The 18,649-nt window shown below is 36.9% G+C and overlaps 1 long non-coding RNA gene across 1 annotated transcript in view; it reads left to right on the forward strand.

The window, feature by feature from the left end:
* Positions 1-14,664, forward strand: part of LOC136792454 (uncharacterized) — a 34,723-nt gene extending 20,059 nt beyond the window's left edge. Inside the window, exons 3-4 of the long non-coding RNA XR_010836264.1 lie at positions 10,932-11,063; positions 14,486-14,664. This is a non-coding gene — a long non-coding RNA (uncharacterized lncRNA). The remainder of the gene's footprint in view (positions 1-10,931; positions 11,064-14,485) is intronic.
* Positions 14,665-18,649: the final 3,985 nt, after the last annotated feature.

An 18,649-nucleotide genomic window follows, 5' to 3' on the forward strand; every position in this document is an offset into this window, starting at 1 on the left:
ATTAATTTTATGCAAACACCAAACTTTATTGATAACACACACATACACACACACAATTTTGTCAGCTTCCTGCTGCCCATGTAAAGAAATTTTAAGCTCCTCAGCATCATGCTCAGGACTTCCTATAATCCGGTCTCAAATTACTTTTCTACCTCACTGTTTCCTTTCCCTACGAGTACTCATTCTATCCATGACAAAATGATCCCCTTTCATTCTTCCTTCTGTGGTTTTTTTCCTGCTATTCTTCTACAAGATGTGCCTTCACTATTTCTTCACTGGTGACTTCCTATGCTTGCTCTGAGACCAAGCTCAGGAGCCAATTCTGCACTATCCTCCACTATAACCCTAGGCAGAGTTAACACATCCCTCCTGTTATGGACTGAATGTTTGTGTTCCCTAAAATTCATATGTTGAAGCTGTAACCCCCAAGGTGATAGTATTTGAAGATGAGGACTTTGGAGGGAAAAGGGGTAAGATAAGGTCATGAGGATGGGACCTTTATGATGGGATTAGTGCCCTTATAAAAAGAGACACCAGAGAACTTGTCTCTCTCTCCACCGTGTGAGGACACAGTGAGACAGTGGACTTCTGCAAGCCAGTCTTCTGGCACCTTGATCTTGGCCTTCTCGGGCTCCAGACTTGTGAGAAATACACTTCTGTTTGTTAAGCTATGCAGTCCGTTATGGCAGCCCATATGTGTATACTATGTGTATATGTAGTACTTTGCATAGAGGTAAACTATAGCAGTTAGGACTCTGTCTTATATTAAGTTGCTGATGGATCTTCCTCTCCCACAAGAAGTGAACCCTGAGGGCAGCAGCTGTGTGCCTTATCTTTCTGTCTCCAACACAGTGCCTGACCCCCTGGAGTCCAGGCTGGCTGAATGAATGAAGCAGGATCTAAACCTGACCACTTCAATTACTCATTAACTCTACTGTTTGAGTATGGATTCATTGCCACTTCATTTGAATTTGTGATAAGTTGATTTTAGCATTCGACAAAGAGAGACACAGTTTCTAGTGAAGCAAAGGCATTGCATATAGCCTGCCTGCCTGTTCCTATATCATGAGTTATAGATTTCAGTGGTCGTGAGAATTTTTAGTAAAGAATAGTTTAATTGAAAACTGTTATTCTGAAAAGAAATAAACTTTCCTTCATATACTTTATATGGACATGAACTAGATAAAGCATGCTTACACTAATGAAGAAAGTTTTTTTTAAAAATGAAGTAATATTATTAATAAATTATGAATAATTCTTTTTTGTTAAGTAGTACAAAGTTAAAGAAGGGTAGGAATATTCATCTCTATTTGTTACCTTTACTCCAGCTCATTTTTAATTAAAAAACGTTTTCCTATATAGTCCCCTCCCCAGCCCCTCACTCACAGACATTTCAGCAGATATTTTACTCAGAACAAAACTGTGCATCCCATGCTGTGTAACGGAGGAAGTGTGCACAAGATCATTCCCCAGTTGAAAGCTGGAGACAGGTTGTATAAATATGAACTAGTTAGTCAAGATTCAAGCATAATTAGGAGGAAGTATTGGAAAAGCCTGAAAAGATTAATATATTTGGGCTTCCCTGGTGGCGCAGTGGTTAAGAATCCGCCTGACAATGCAGGGGACATGGGTTCGAGCCCTGGTCCGGGAAGATCCCACATGCTGCAGAGCAACTAAGCCCGTGCGCCACACTACTGAGCCTGCGTGTCACAACTACTGAAGCCTGCGCACCTAGAGCCCATGCTCTGCAACAAGAGAAACCACCACAATGAGAAGCCCACGCACCACAGTGAAGAGCAGCCCCTGCTCACACCACCAGAGAAAGCCCGTGTGCAGCAACAAAGACCCAACACAGCCAAAAATTAATTAATTAAGAAAAAAGATTAATATTTTCCTTAATTCTGAGTTATTTGGTAGTAATTCCTATCAACTCAGAGATCACTTTTGCTTGATTTCTTTGTTTTCATTTCATTCTGTACATGGCCGTGAATATTCAGTGAGATCTATAGCAATTGTAAAATCCATCAATCCATTTCTATGTTCTTTGGAAGGCCAGCTGGACTAATTTTGAACGTCCTCAATCACATATTACTACAGCTCTATGTCAACTGTGTTATGGAATAGGTCTTAGTCTGGGCTGCTATAACAAAATACCATAGACTGGGTGGTTTTTAATAACAGATATTTATCTATCACAGTTCTTCAGGCTAAGAAGTCCAGGATCAAGGTGTCAGAAGATTCAATTCTTGGTAAAGGGCTTCTTCCTGGCTTGTAGACCGTCACTCTCTCCCATGTGCTCACATGGCCTCTCTTTGATGTGTGTGCATGGAGAGAGCCAGAACTCCCTCTCTCTTCCTTTCTTTTATACAAGTACTAACCCACCGTGAATACATCACCCTCGAGACCTCATCTCCATCTAAAAGGCCCCAGCTCCTAATAGCATCACCTTGGGCGTTAGGGCTTCAATATGTGAATTTTAGGAGAGACACAAACATTCAGTCCACAACAGAGTAGATTCACTTCCTTTACTGGCTGTCATACAACCTGGCTGCCTCACACACTATTTATCTGCTGACACTGCCTGCCCCCATATTGTACATTGACAGCATTAGAAGCAAGTTGTTCCCTGGTAAGCATTAGACTCCGAAATTCTAGAGTTTTGTTTGCTTGTTTTGTTTCATTTTGAACCTTGGCTTAACTCTTATAAAGGATTTGTAAATCTTGTAAATGTGTAAAGTAACATAGAACTAGATGTGTCCTTTCTTATTCTAATATATTTTGAAATGAACTGTTTAAACAGGAAATATTTGTTTAAAAATATAGATGAAAATATTAGGAAGGTTGAACATGAAGAATAAATGTCAAAATATTATGGTGATAGTCTGGTATAGTGGATAGAACGAGGGCTTTTTAATGAGAAACACGAGTCCACAGTCTTTTATTTTGTGATGTATTAGCTATATTTTTTAAACAACTTACATAAATCCATTGGGTCTCAAGTATATCTTCTATAAAATGGTGATAATAATACCTATTCTTCTGGGGGGCTGTTTTGAAAATGAAAAAATACATGTAAATTATGAGCTCCAGTGCCTTGAGCATAGTAGATAATCAATAAACAGTAGCTTTTATGATTATTAATTTTAATTCAAGAGAACAAAAGAAACTGATAGGTAATTAAAATCTCTGATTATTGCTTTTACCCAAATTTTTAAAACACCCATTAGTAAATTGAACATATTAATAATATCACATAATGTTTTATGAAGTTTTATGTCTAAGTAAATCTGAATCATCTGTTGTAGTGCATGACACATAGTAAGCACTCAGTAAATACTCATTTTATTCACTTCTCCCCAACCTTCACACACATAAATCTCTATTTAGGAAGATTTCTTCCTTCTAAGATGGTCTAGAAAATAACTTTTTTATATACTTAGTCATTGGATATGTCATTTGAATACACACACAACACTCTAAAATGAAGGTCAATTACCTACAGATTATCTGTTATTTTGTGCGAATCCTACTATTGCCACTTTGTGACTTCAGATAACATTAATATATGAACACATTCCCCTTTGCTTATCTTAACTCCAATATGAATATAGCCCAATAGTCATGCATATAAACAACATTCTAAATTTTGCCAACTATTAGAGTCTACTGAATATTTATTATGGCTAGGTTTCCTGGTAGGCACTTTACATATATAATTGCATTCAGTACCCACAAATTCATATAGGTAAGTACTGTTTTACAGATGAGGAAGCCAAGGCTCAAGGTCTGGGTCCTATAACTTGTAGATGGCTTCAGGATAGTACATTCTCCAGTTGTTGCCCTTATTTTGTAGGCAGCTATTTCTCTTCTTTTTTTGTTTAGTCCTTCTTTTCTTCCTAGCTTCTAAATACAGAAGGGTTCTAGACTTGGCCTTTGCCCTCTTCTCTTCTCTGTACATGCTTCCTACCTAGGTTGCTTCATCTACTCAAATGGCTTTGAGTACACTGATGAATCACCTGTAGGCTGAAGAATTCTTTTTTTTTTCAGTCACTATCGAGGTCCTCTTCTTACATCCAGCCATTCCCCAAAATCTTCATCTGGATGCCTAATAGGTTTCTAACTAAACTATATTCTTCTTGGTATTCCCACCCATGCCCTGCAGCTGTGCTCCTACCCCAGTTTTCCTGGTCTCAGTCCATTCACCCAGTAGTTGTTCACAACAAAAAACCTGGGAGTCATCCTTTATTTCCCTCTTCTTTTTTCATTACTGGCATTCAGTCTACCAACAGCTTTTTTTGTCCTAAATGTGCACACTTCTCACCATATTTATCAAACCCACTCTATTTATAGATGTAGATAAGAGAGATAGATAGATTGATAGATAGATAGATAGATAGATAGATAAAGATACACCACCATCAACTCTTGCCTGGACTTCAGCAAGACTCGTATCCTGGTTCTACTCATCTGCCTCATAGTTTCCTTTCCACACACAGCCAGAGTGAGCTTTCCAAAACATATATCAGAACATGTAATTCTTTTTTACAATGGCTCTCCCCATGGCTTCCTGTTACACTTAGAACAAGTCCAGGTGTCCCCTATGGCCACAGGCCCTTTTTGCCCCACCCTGCCTGTGCCTCCAGCCTCATCTCCTGTTTCCTTCCATCTGGCTGGGTGTGCTTCCAGCCACTGTGTCTTCTGGCTGTTCCCCCAGTGTGCCCAGCCCTTTCCTGCCTCAGGTCTTTACATGTGCTGCTCCTTCTGTCTGGAATGCTCTTCCTTAAACTTTTGAATGTCTGGCCCTTCACATTATTCATGTCTTACTCAAATACCACCTTCTCAAAGCCTGTCCTGACCAATATATCTGGAAGAGAACCCACAGCCTTGCCATTTACTGCTCCCTTGTCCTGCTTTATTTTCTTTACATCATTTGTCACAATCCAAAACCATATTTTTTTTACATGTATGTTCATTTTCATAATGTCTCTCTCTCCCATCAGGGTATAAGTATCCTGAGGCAGGGACCTGGACATCTAGCTCACTGCTATCTTCCTAGTACCTAAAACAGTCAGCGAAATACAGTCAAAATAAAGAGAGAGACAAGAAAAGAGAGAGAAAGACAGAGCTTTGTTTCCAGCTCAGAGTCTGTTCCATTCCAGCAGGCTGTGCTGACAATTTCATGTTTGTAATTTTTTTGCTTGTAACAACAAAAGATTGGCAACAACCCAAATGCCTATCAATAGAGGACTATTAAAAAAATCATGGAACATGCATACAATAGAAAAAAAAAAGGCCACAGAAAAAAAAAGACCACAATGACCTATCCCTAAAATAAAATGAAAAGAGTAAGTAGAAGACCTGTGCTCTGACCATCTGCCTTCCTGTCTCTGGGCCTTTACTCATGCTGCTGCTTCTCTCTGAAATGCACTTCTCCAGACCTTTTCACTCTTTGTCAAATAGCACTTCCCAGAGAATGTACCCCAACCAACTATTTAAAATATCTTTTACACCCCCTCATTCATTAATCTCTTGCCTTGCTTTACTTTTCTGCGTGGTAATTATCATCATCCAAAATCATATTATTTACTTATATATTTACATATTTTTTAAATTGTTTGTCTCTCCTACAGGAGCATAATCACCGTGAGGGCAGGGACCTTGACAGTCTTATTTGCTGCTGCATTGTCAGGGCCTAGAACAGTGGCTGGCATAAGTAAGAAACAAGGAATGAGATAGAAAGAAGTAGAACTAAGTTTCTAAGTCAGTTTCTGTTTGATTCTAGAATATATCAACCACCATGATGTGCTACCCCTCATTCTTAAAATCTTCTGTGTTACAACCCTAGTGCTTTCAGTCTGAAAAGGACCTTAGAGGTCATCTAGTCCAAGTTTTGATTTTGCAGAAGAGATGACTGAGCTGAGAGCTAGGTGATGTGTGGAGGTCCAGGGAATATAGGGTTCAGGGATGAGATGACTTTTTTTTTTTTTTTTACTTTTTCAGCTTTGGAGTATGTAATGTATTACATTTTCATTTTAACTACATAAATACATTTTGAAAAATATCAGTAAGATGGTAACCAGTTCAATAATTCGGGCATAAACACTGTAAGGGTTTGGAGGAACTTAAGTCACTATGGGCACAGTCACTGGTCAGAGCAGCCTTCCTGCAGGATGACATAGCTTGTCCTTAAAGGACAGAAAGGATCTAATGGTGAAGAGGAAGGAGCATTTCAGGAAAGTATTGAAGGAGTAAGGAGTGGTTGTTGGGGGGCCAGGGTTAATCCAGGTATAGGAGGGAGCCTCTGAGAGGAGAAACCTATTGCCATCTGTAATATGGTTTACTCTGGAAATAGGAACTGGAACATCAATCTATAAATCGTTAAAGCCAGTAATGGAGAAACTTACTCTCTTATGTTTTTCTGGTTTATATACACTTAACCTTTTTTTTTTCTTTTCTGTAGACAGATAATGTATGCCAAACAGCAGTTACAGATTATTATGAATTGAATTGTGTTAAAAATATGTTGATGTCCTAACCCCTAGTACCTCCAAATGTGACTTTATTAGGAGGTGGAATGTTGCAGATGTAATTAGTTAAGATGCGGTCATACTGAGGTAAGGTAGGCCCCTAAGCCAGTATGACTCGTATCCTTATAAAGAGGCAGCCCTGTGAAGACAGAAGCAGAGATTGGACTTATCTGCTAAGAAACATCTGGGGTTACCAGAAGCTGGAAGAGGCAAGAATGGATCCTCCCTGGAGGCTTGGAGGGAGCATAGTCCTGCCAACACTTTGATTTTGAACTTCTAGCCTCCAGAATTGTGAGACAATACATTTTTATTGTATTAAGCCACCCAGTTTATGGTACTTTGTATGGCAGCCCTGGAAAAATAATATATAGTTTGTACTTTTACAACCCAATTTTTAAATGAAGCCAAACCATAGTGAACCATCGCACTGCTTTCTAAATGGGTTTATGCAGCACTTGGTGAATTTGATTAGAGCTCTCCCTGTGTCTTTTTGTTGGTTAGTAATAATGATTGCTTACATAACACCCATAAATGTGTGAGCGTCTTTAACTGCTCTTTGCACATAAATCCTTTATAAGTTAATTGCAAGCAGAGTTGGAGTAATTCAAACCACAAAGAGTGAATAACCAGCAGATTCAGACCCAGACCTTCTGTTTTCATTTTCTAGTTTAAACGCTCAAGCTTCAATAGGCTTTCTTTTCCTTTTCTCTTAGTTGAAGCATTAATTTCTGTGTATAGTCGATCAAATGGTTTAGTTATTGCTTTCTTAAAAAGCACAGAGCCTAACTTTTTGGCTTTAACTTCATGAACATGCCTGTCATCTGGTCATTTATTATACCTACTCTCTTGACTATAATAACAGATTTAGGACTTACTATCCCAATAATTTTGCTAACTCATATCCTGAATTAAGGAGAAAATTCATAGAGAAATTAATGATACATATACATAAACTCTCCTAGGTACAGTGCAATTTTCTCACGGTTTACATCAAGTTTCGCTTTACTTATCTTTGTTTTCAAGGCTCTCAGCCACTGCCTTGATGATTTCCTTTTCCCCATTTTTTTTCTGTCAATGTAATCTCTTATACTAAAACAAGATTTACTATTTTGTCTTTTTCTTTTCCAGTTCATGTGCTTTCATAATAAGGATAAAGGAAAATTTTGCTGTGTTATCATAAGACAGGACTCTAACAGAACAAATTAGGTTTTTCAAACCTTGAGGGTCATGGGAACAAGTTTGAGCTTAGCCACATCATATGGATTTTAATCTTTATAGTTATCTTGTAATGCAAACAAATATTAGTCATTCTAATAAAGGGTTAGAAGAAATGTTTGGACATCTCATAAGAGTTTGACTCAGATAAGTTATTCCAATAATACATTTTCTCATCTTCAATTATTGCTTTCCTGACTTCTGGTCTCCTGTAAGCTTCTTAAGTTCATCTCACTCTGAAATGCTTCAAGTAATGCTCTGGCTTAAATATATTAGGGGAAATTATCAGATTTGCTTTATTCACAAGGTATTACCATTTTATTTGAGGGAGATTTTAATAATTATTATTTTATTTTAAGTGGTATCAAAAATACAATTTGGCGGCTTCCCTGGTGGCGCAGTGGTTGAGAATCCGCCTGCCGATGCAGGGCACACGGGTTCGTGCCCCGATCCAGGAAGATCCCACATGCTGCGGAGCGACTGGGCCCGTGAGCCATGGCCGCTGAGCCTGCGCGTCCGGAGCCTGTGCTCCGCGCAACGGGAGAGGCCACGACAGTGACAGGCCCGCGTACCACAAAAAAAAAAAAACAAAAACATTTTGTAGTTTCCTTTTACATTTTTCCTTAGTCATTCTTTACCGATTCATAATATAAATGGAGAACGGTAGATAGCCCCTCAGTGACTGTTATAAGATTCTTAAAGAATTGACTGGTGCCAACTCAACAAACAAGATGAGTTCTTTTAGCCCTTAATCTTCCATGTCCTCAGGGATGCAAATAAAAGTTGCATTTAGCAATATTTACTTCTGATATATGGCACCAGCAAGAGCTCCATTCAGGTACAGGAATCTGTGTCAAGAGGCAGGTCCTGGCCCCATTATTTTAGCATCTGTCTTGCAGCCCCAGACTGAAATTCTTTTAGGAGTGAGCTGAGGGAGGTGAGGTGAGGGTAGCCTGGAGCCTGATTTGCCTCCTGTCTTCTCCTCTCTTAGTTACTTGGGCAGATTCCTCCTCCTCTCTGGATATCAGTTTCCTCATTGGTAAAATAAGGAAATGGCAGATAGCATTTGTTGAACATTTTGTGCCTGGCACGGTTGCAAGCACCTTACATATAAGATCTGTTTAATCTTCACATACTCTCTCAATCCCCCTCCCCCACCAAAGCTCTAGAAAGTAAACGTCACAGGGCAGGGATTCCATCTGTTTTGTTCACTGGTACCTCTAGAACAGAGCCTGGCACTCAACGAATATACACTGGATATTGAATAAATGAGGTACAGAGACATTAAGTAATTTACTGACGCTCATGAAGCTAGTAAAAGAGACTGAGGAATTGATCCCAGGCTGTTTATCTCCAGAACCCATACTCTAAAGCACTATGTTATACTGCATAAAATTAGGTAACTGATAGCTTCCAAAGCCATGTCTCATAATGCTGGTTTCACATCAGAATTATATCTGGTGCTTTAAAAGATACTGATGCCAGTATCCCCCATTAAACACTCTGATTCTCCTTTAGTGGGTTTGGAGTCACTACATTCTGTCTTAAAATTTCAAGTGCTCTGAATTACATCTAAAGTTGAGAATCAATGCTTAAAGTTTATATCAATAAATCTCTTAATTTTATAAATCTCTGAAATTTATTCTGAAAGTAGTTCAGACTGAGTCTGGAAAACAGAAGGTCAAATGGAAGACAGTAGGACCAAAGCCTGCTTCCGAGTTAGGTTCATTATCTGGCTCATGGTTGGGTTCATGGTTGAGATCATGGATCTTTCTACAAAGACTTTCCAACTGGTCCTAAATGTTACATCAGATTGGCCTGTGACTCATAACTAGAGACTTTCTATAGGCTGATCATTAACTAATAATGATCTACGTGATTTAAAATCAGTGGTGTAACCATTAGTGATTTAACCATCTACCTAAATACCCTATTATATAGAATATACTATGTCTTGTCTACAAGGAATTCAATAATCTTGCACCAGCAAAGGAATGAAATTACTACTCTAATATCCCAGTAAGAAAAGTAACAGTGATAAGGAAAGTTCTAATAGAAAATGTTATCATTGTTTTTATCAAAATAGTAATTAATAATTTTCAAGATTATACTTCCATTTCAGATATCTGTGTCTAACAATAAATGGACAGCAACCCTCCCCCAGGGCTGGACTTAAGAAATTGTTTTTTACACAGCTTTCAATTAATGATCCACGCTCTACTAGATAAACAGAATTTTTGAAAAGTATTTTTTGGTGAAGCATTATCCCTTCAATTTGTCAGATAATCTTTACCACAACAGTGCAATTGAATATAGAGCTGAATGACCTGAAATAACATCCAGCCCAGGAAGACTGGTATTTGATTGTGCTGTAGGTGACTTCCGGAAACTAATTACAGTAACGAATGTGTTTAAAAGTGCCTGTGAAATTGATTGAACTTCTTAAGAGAAAAAGTACTGTGCAGATATCTTAACTCATTTACTTCTAAAAATTCTGTTAGTTTATGTTAGTATAAATTATACAGAAAGTGGACGCCAATTCAGGATTAAATGTGCAAGTAATGTATTAGGGTAAAAGCCTGTGACAGAAAATGGAGGGGGAAAATGGGGAATGTGAAATGTAAATCTGATCATATCTTGGTCTTACTTAAAATCCTACAATGCCTTCTTGTGGCCCTTAGAGCATATGCAGTACCTTGAACATGGCCTGTAAGGCTCTGCCTGATTCACTTACCTTCTCAACCTCTTTCGATTCTTTCCCCTTCACCTTCTTCACTCCAGACATGTTGGTAAACTCCTAGCTTCTTGAAAATGTCCTTCTCTCCCATTCACCGGCCTTTGCATTTGATAGTCAGTCCCTACCTTTTCATAGAGTAGCTAAATCTTACTCCACCTTCACATCTCAGTTTAATCATCACTTCTTCTGTGTACTGTCTCTGACACTCCATCAAATTCCTTGCCTCTTTCAACATTTTTGATAAAACCTAATGCAGTGTGTTGCAACTGGGGGAGATATATGGGCTCCTGAAAGTTAAGATGTTTATACTACTTCTGTTTTGTCACAGTGTGATGCTCTGATGCGTGTTATGTAATCTTCCTCTGCCTTGCAGTAACGACCACTACTCTCTGTTTTTATAGTTCTGCATTGTCAAATGCCAACCCATTTATAATTTGTTGTCTGACTTACAGCATGCATTCAGATATTTTCCTGGGCCATCACTATAGTAACTGGGAGAGAGTCCTCATCCTGAAGGAGCTCAGAGGACACGAAAGCAGAAGCCTGAGAAGCAAGAGCCTAAACAGAAGAAAGGAAAATCCGAGGTAAGGGTTCTCTTCAACTCTTTCTGTGAAAGAAAAACCTTTATGTTTGAAATATCTTAGGAGCTGCTTGTGCCGAAGTGATGAAATCTTTTGGAAGTTATTGTGATCTTCTGACTTCTTTAGATCTTGTTGATAATATTTAAATGGTGACAACAGAACACTGTCTGACCATCTGTCCCACTCTCTGCCGTGTACTTTCATCTAGTGTTATGGCAGTCTAGGTGTCTTTTGGCTGATGCTGTGGTGGCCAAATCCTGACTCACTACAGTCATACTCTGTCTCTCTTGCTTGGCCAAGGAAACTGTTACATTCTCTCTTCATTTGTCAAATGTAAAAATATTGGGCGCTCCCTAAAATTTACTGCTGAGCTATGGGGCATGAATTAGGACGGAGACTTCATGGAAAGAAAAGTAAAATATATCTAAATCTAAATGGGGGAAATAGTGTGTAAGAGCGAAATGAAGCAGAAAATTACTAGACAAGTGAGAAAATAAATATATTTTCCTAAATCCACTCCAGTGGAAAAAGGGAAAGGCCAAATAGAAATATAACCCTAAGTAGACTCTTCAAAATGATGACAGTCAGGCAGTTAGATTTTCATGACGGTTCACATTTACTAAACTGTAGCCTTGAGACTCATGTTGGAGGTCATTTATATGATCTTCAAATATGCAGGCCTTCTACGTAGGCCTTATCGCTCCAGGGAAAATGGATTCGTGGATTCTTAAGGGGTTTACAATGCAGATAGTAAGAAGAGGAAAGAACAGGGAAAAGTCAGGGAAAGGTACCTTCAGCTGGTATAGTGCCATCTTCTCCAGAACAGACGCTGTTTTCCTCAGTTACCTAGTTACTCAGCACATCACAAAGAGTAATCTGTTAGCTCTTAGGTACTAAAGACTTCAGGAGATTATCTCCTAGTAGAAAATTAAAATAGGTGTTTCATGGATTTCTCCCTTTCTTCCATCACAAGGTGAAACAGTTAAGAAAGAGGAGGGTTAGGTTAAGGGACAGGGTTAGAATAAACTTTTAAACTTCCAGATGTGACCTGGAAAACGTATAACTGACCCTGAATGATCTTGTATGGTGTTGGGGTTCCAGAAAAGGTAAAATCCGAGGAAGATGGATTTTATCATCAGGATCTTGGACGAATGATTTGCTGGAAGAACCATAACTGGTGTCCAAGGGATAGAAATCATTGGGATTACAGGGTATTTAGTGTTTAGAACTTTAAAGCATTCTCATAATACTTGACTACAGAATGCTCCCAGTAAGTATTTCTATTTGTTATCAATGGGCCCATTATTGGTGTATGCTTCATACCTCACCGGCCATTTTACATAATTTTTAGAAAATGCCTTATTGTATATTTTATCTGCCTAATTTTGAGGGTAATTGAAACCATTATGTGTGTTATTAAGAAATTATGTTCTTACACAAGAAGCTTAGAGACACGACTGCTAAAGTCAGACTCTTGATTGGCATTTTCACTTCTTTCAGTACAAGTTCAAGTCTGTTCCTCCTCCACAGAGGCCAGAGCAGAATATCAAAGCCAGAAGTACAGCTAGTCATCAGAGTTCGGATTCTTTCCTGCTCCCCTGTGGGAGGGGTCAAGAATACAAACATCCTCAATTGCTACAGCAGGAGAGAACATTAGTCCATTAACAGAACCAAACAGGAAGCACCAAATAGACATTTCTTCTATTTATTTTGTTACTATGAAGAAACATGTAGTTTAGTTCTTTGAATAAAATTTGTCAGTAAAGCATAGAACACATAAAAGGTGTAGTCATTTTGGTTAAACTCTGACTGCAAAATGATTTAATGCGTTTTTCATTTTGCTTCCTAAAATTTATGCAATACTACATTCTTAGGATGTTGGAATTTTACCATATCTTAAGTTATTTTTTATTTTTTAAACTGTGAACCAGCAACTTAACATTTGCTGCAGCCTATTGAGATTCACATTATGATCCTCAAGTTTTTAATTAAATTTCCCAGATATGTCCTCTCTAAATCCAAGAGGATGTGCATATATTGAGCAGAATAATTTTACCTCCCTTCAGTTTTTAATAGGGTTCTGAAAATGACAGATAAGGCCAGGAAATACCTCAAATAATTCAGAGGTTTGTTTGCCTTACCAAAATTTTTTTTTTTTTTTTTTTTTTGTGGTACGCGGGCCTCTCACTGTTGTGGCCTCTCCCCTTGTGGAGCACAGGCTCAGCGGCCAGGGCTCACGAGCCCAGCCGCTCCGCGGCATGTGGGATCCTCCCGGATCGGGGCACGAATCCGTGTCCCCTGCATCGGCAGGCGGATTCTCAACCACTGCGCCACCAGGGAAGCCCTGCCTTACCAAAATTTTTAATCTCAGTATATTAGTTGGTTATCCACCCCATTACGTCAGATAATTCTATTACTTCACTGTCAGTGATAGCAGATAAGAAATTGAGGCAGTGTAATGATTTAAACAAGCCTAATGAAGGAGAAAAAGGAAATATAATTTGTATATTTATGAGTATTTCCAGAAGTAGGACAACAAGCCACTTTATTACTCTTACAATTACATGGAATCTCTTAATTCTAAAACATATTTGGCCTGCCGGTTAAAAGGAAAAAAATGTTCCTTGTCAGTTTCCCTCATTATTTTTCTCATCCATCCTGTGGTGTACCAAAGATGGGGTGGTGCAAGTGGTCCACCCCTAGTATAGGCAATAAGGGAGTGCTTTGTGTGTAGAACATTTTAAAGGGATAAAATAATAATAATAAAAAGCCAGCCTGCTTTTTATTATCACTATGCACTGACAATTCTAAGCAATGCCAATGATACTACTTCTCTCTGAAAAAAACCTTTTTGTTGGTCTAAGTTCTAAACAACTGCTGCCATTACTGAAATTTAATAATATATATGTAAGCTGAGAATTACCATTTTTTTGGTTACCTGTTCTTTAACAGACATTGTAGTCTACATGGAAATAAACCTAACTCCTCTGGACATGGACTAGCTACATATATTTATTTCAAGAATAAGCAGCCAAGTTCTGTTGTTTTCATTTTCAGAATCACTGTGCTGTTATTGTTTAGTTTGAATCTATGTTTAAACACAGGATTATATAGTACCACAGCAGTTAGAGGTATGAACTGAGCCTGAGAAAGTTCAAATAATTCGTAACCATTACACACTTCGGAGAATTTTACTGAATATAACAGAAATTTATGATGAATTTTCTGGTGAAGGTATTTTAGTGGAAATTTTTCAACTGCAGAAACATTTGAAAGCTGCTAGAACTGATCCCAAAGAGCAAAGACATGGACAGTATTGCAGTTTCTGGAAGTTACTATGAAATGGAATTTTTATGAAACTAATAAACTTATCTTTATTTTAAAGCTTTTCTAATTACTTGTGTATTTATTTCTTCATGTGAAAGAAACATTTGAAATTAAAACAGTGTCCTTCAATCAACTATGAGTGAGGCCATACCAATTCTATTGACCATGAATATGTGAAGATCAATTTGACAAAGCCATTGACAAATTTGCAGAAGTGAAGGCTTAAAGCAGAAAGCACAGTGGAGTTATTCATCACCATCACCATGGGGACCAAAATGTAAGTATGAATATTTTTCTCCTTTTTCCAAAAAACACATCAATGTACTTAAACGTATTAAAACTTTATTTTTTTGCATTTATTAATTTTTTAAGCATTATTATTTATGTAAAATTTAATAAGTGAAAATGGTCACTGTCTGCATTTCTTTTCTGGACATAATAATTTTTGTTTGTTTTATTTCATGATTATTACTGAAAATATTTTAGGGGGAGAGGTGTTAAAAATGGTCCCTTTCAGGTGTCAAATACACTAGGTGTGCCACTGCATCCATCTTTTCATTTTAACTCAAAAGAAATAAAACACATTTTTGATCTTTTTAGTAACACAACTTTGTTTTTGAAAATTATGCCAGAAAGCAGTTTATTTTAATAAGGCAAAATTTTAATAAGAAATAGAAGTACCCTTAAATACAGCTCTCATGCACCATAGATTTTGGTAATAATTACATTTCTAATAAATGTATGCTTCATGTCTTAACTATTTCGTATAAGCTTAGTAGGATGAAAAATATACAAAAAATACAGCCTGTTGAAATTTAGACATGAAGAAATAGAAATTATGAATATCTCATAACAACTGAAAAAAGTTGAATCTCTAATTTAAAACCTTCCAATATATGTCCAAATAGTTTCACTATTTAACTCTAGCAAATGTTTAATGAATAAACATCTTTGATGCTTTTTCAGAAAACAGAAAAAAAAAAAACCAGGTAACAGTCTTCAACTTAATTTATGAGGCTAGCATAACCTTGACATCAAAACATGAACAGGAAATTATGAAGAAGAAATTTCTGGGCAACCTCAATCATGAACATATATATCAAAATTCTTAATTTCAGCTAACCAAACAACATGTACAAACAATAATATGTCACAAATAAGTTGAGTTTGTTGTAATTACACAATGTTAGTTTAACATTAGAAAACTAATCAGTAGAATTTACCACATTAAAAGAGTAAAAGGAAAAAATTATATGATCATCTTACTAGAAAAGCAGTTGATTAAAGTCAGCATTTGTTTATGATTAAAAATGTCTTTTGGCAAACTAAGAATAGAAGAAAATTTCTTTAATCTAATAGAGGTTATCTACAAAACACCAATAGCAGACACCATGGAAATATTGAAAGCTTTCCTTCTGAGATCAGAAGTAAGACAAGTATGAGAATTATCACCATTTCTGGTCAGCCTTATACTAGAGGTCCTAATTAGCATAGAAAGGAAAGAAAAAGAGCTAAAAGAAACAAATAAAACTGCTATTATTTGATATGATTGTGTATATAGTAAAATGCCAAAGTTCTACAGATAGATATTAGAATTAAATGAGTTTAACAAGGTTGTCTTTGTTAAGCTCATTTAATTCTAATATCTACCTGTAGATTTTAAAAATTACAGTTCTATGACAAGTAACAGTAGGAAATAAAACTGAAAAAATTTATGATTGGATCAAAAAATGTTTAAAATCTAGCAATAAATATTAAAGAGTTATGGGGAAAAAACATAAAACATTTCTGAGAGACATAAAAAACAAATTAAAGCAGCCAGATGCCACATTCACATGTTGGAAGACTCAGCATTTAAAAATGTTAATTTTCCTGAAACTTAGCTTTAGGTTTAATGAAGTTCCAATAAAAATCCAAGTAGGTTAATATGTGTGCTTAAGTGTGTGTGTATTTGTTTAGTTGCTCTGGGTCTTAGTTGCGGCTTGCGGGCTCCTTAGTTGTGGCATGTGAACTCTTAGTTGCAGCATGCATGTGGGATCTAGTTCCCTGACCAGGGATTGAACCCTGGCCCCCTGCATTGGGAGTGCAGAGTCTTAACCACTGCACCACCAGAGATGTCCCCAGTGTGTGTGTATTAGTATGTGTGTGTGTGTGTGTGTATATGAGGAGAGAGAGAAAGGAACTTTAAAAATATTCTAAAGATATATATATGAAAATTCAGAGGACCAGGTACAGGTAAGACACTCTTCAAATAGGAGGATAAAAGTAAGAGGATTTTTTCTACTGGGTATTAATACTTATTGTATGTCTGTAATAATTAAGATAGTGTAGTTTTGGGGTAGAATAGACAAAAAGATCAGTGGCACAAATCAGAGTCCAGAAGGAGATGCACCTTTGAAATAAATCAATTGTCTCTATATTAAACTGGACTCGAAAAGTACCAATAAAAGGAAAAGACTGATAATTAGACCATGTTAAAATTAAGAACCTCTGTTTATCAAAAGACACCTTTAATTACCTGTAGTCAAGTTACAGGGTAGAAGAATATATTACATATGTGAGTCTTGTATCCAGCATACATATAAAGAACATCTACAAATCAATATATAAAACAACCCAATGAAAAATAAGCAAGAGACCAGAACAGGCATTTCACAACAATAGGATTCCCCAATTGCCAACAAATATAAGAAAATGTCTTTAATTTCTTTAGTAGTCAGGAAAATGCATATTAAATTAAATTAAATGCAAATTAAAACCACAGTTAAATATTACTAGATTTCCTCCAGAATAGCTAAAATTTTAAATACTGATAATCCCAAGTATGGGTGAGGATGTGGAGCAATAAGAATTCTCATTCACTGTTAAAATGAAAAAATGATAAATTGTCCATAAAAAGAGAATGGAATTATCATGTATTTATATCACTCATGCATTCAAGTGGCAAGCACTGACCTGTGCTGTGTCTCAACTGTCCTTCAGGACAAGTACCATATCTAATTTACAAAAAAGAAAAGTGAGCTTCAGGAAAGCTAAAGATCTTTAGTAAATCTATAAATCTACTAAGTGGAAGAGCCAGCATCTAAACCAGGTCTTTCCAACTCTCAACGCCATATTCTTTACAGTATATCTATAAAAGCATCCTTTTAAAATACTATCCTCTCTTTTTTTCAAAATAAGTATATAAATTTCTCTTTTTACAAATTTTAAAATATCACTCTAATTACATTATTTCATGCATTTTGCTCCTTACCAGAGATAAGACAATGCAGTTTAGAAAATATTGTGATCTGTGAAAGAAGTTCATTTATTTGCTGTGTTGATCTCTACCCTTGCTGCTTTCTTTTAATGTATTATATTTACTTAGTGAACATTATTGCACTAATACTAATCTGTTTACACATGTGTCTCTCATTATTAGATTCTAATATTTTTGAGGGAAATCTCTTATCTTTGTGCCTTTATATTCCCAGCATATCACACAAATGTCTGTTGAATGAATGAATGAACTTTTATCCTTGACTCTTTGACTCAGAATGGGCAAATTCCCATTTTATCTCTTTTAAAGAAAGATTGAAATCACTCTGCTACCTTTTAGCAGAATTAAAGCTAAATCATGTTCTGAAAGATAAAGGATTCTACTCATCTTTACATTTGAAGTGATTCACAAATAATTCCACTTCTTGTTGCTCTATTCATTCATATACTACCTAAGTTTCACCAACTATACCCAGAGAGTTTTCTGAAAGTTTTGTTTTCTTCTCTTCTGTGTGCACCTACTCATAAACATTTCTCTCAGAATTATGTTCAGCGTATGTCCTACATTTGTATTCAGATATCAACTCTTTATAGGAGAAAAATCTAAAAATAGGTATCTTGCAGTATATGAACAGAAAATACATTCCTGTTGAAAAGGTTCATGATAACCTAGACATATAAACAGTTGAATGGGAGATGATATACAAGCTACAAGATGCTAAATGATGTGATAGAATTAATTTTAGCCAAAATCTTGCTCATCTGAATGTTATAACTTATAAAAATTGTGTCCGCTTGCCGATGCAGGGGACACGGGTTCTAGCCCCAGTCCGGGAAGATCCCACATGCCACGGAGCGGCTGGGCCCGTGAGCCATGGCCGCTGAGCCTGTGCGTCCGGAGCCTGTGCTCTGCAATGGGAGAGGCCACAACAGTGAGAGGCCCGCGTACCACAAAAAAAAAAAAAAAGAAAAAAAAAAAAAGAAAAAGAATCGGGGAGACGGTG

This window comes from Kogia breviceps, chromosome 13 (assembly GCF_026419965.1).
Source record: "Kogia breviceps isolate mKogBre1 chromosome 13, mKogBre1 haplotype 1, whole genome shotgun sequence".
Lineage (NCBI taxonomy): Eukaryota > Metazoa > Chordata > Mammalia > Artiodactyla > Physeteridae > Kogia > Kogia breviceps.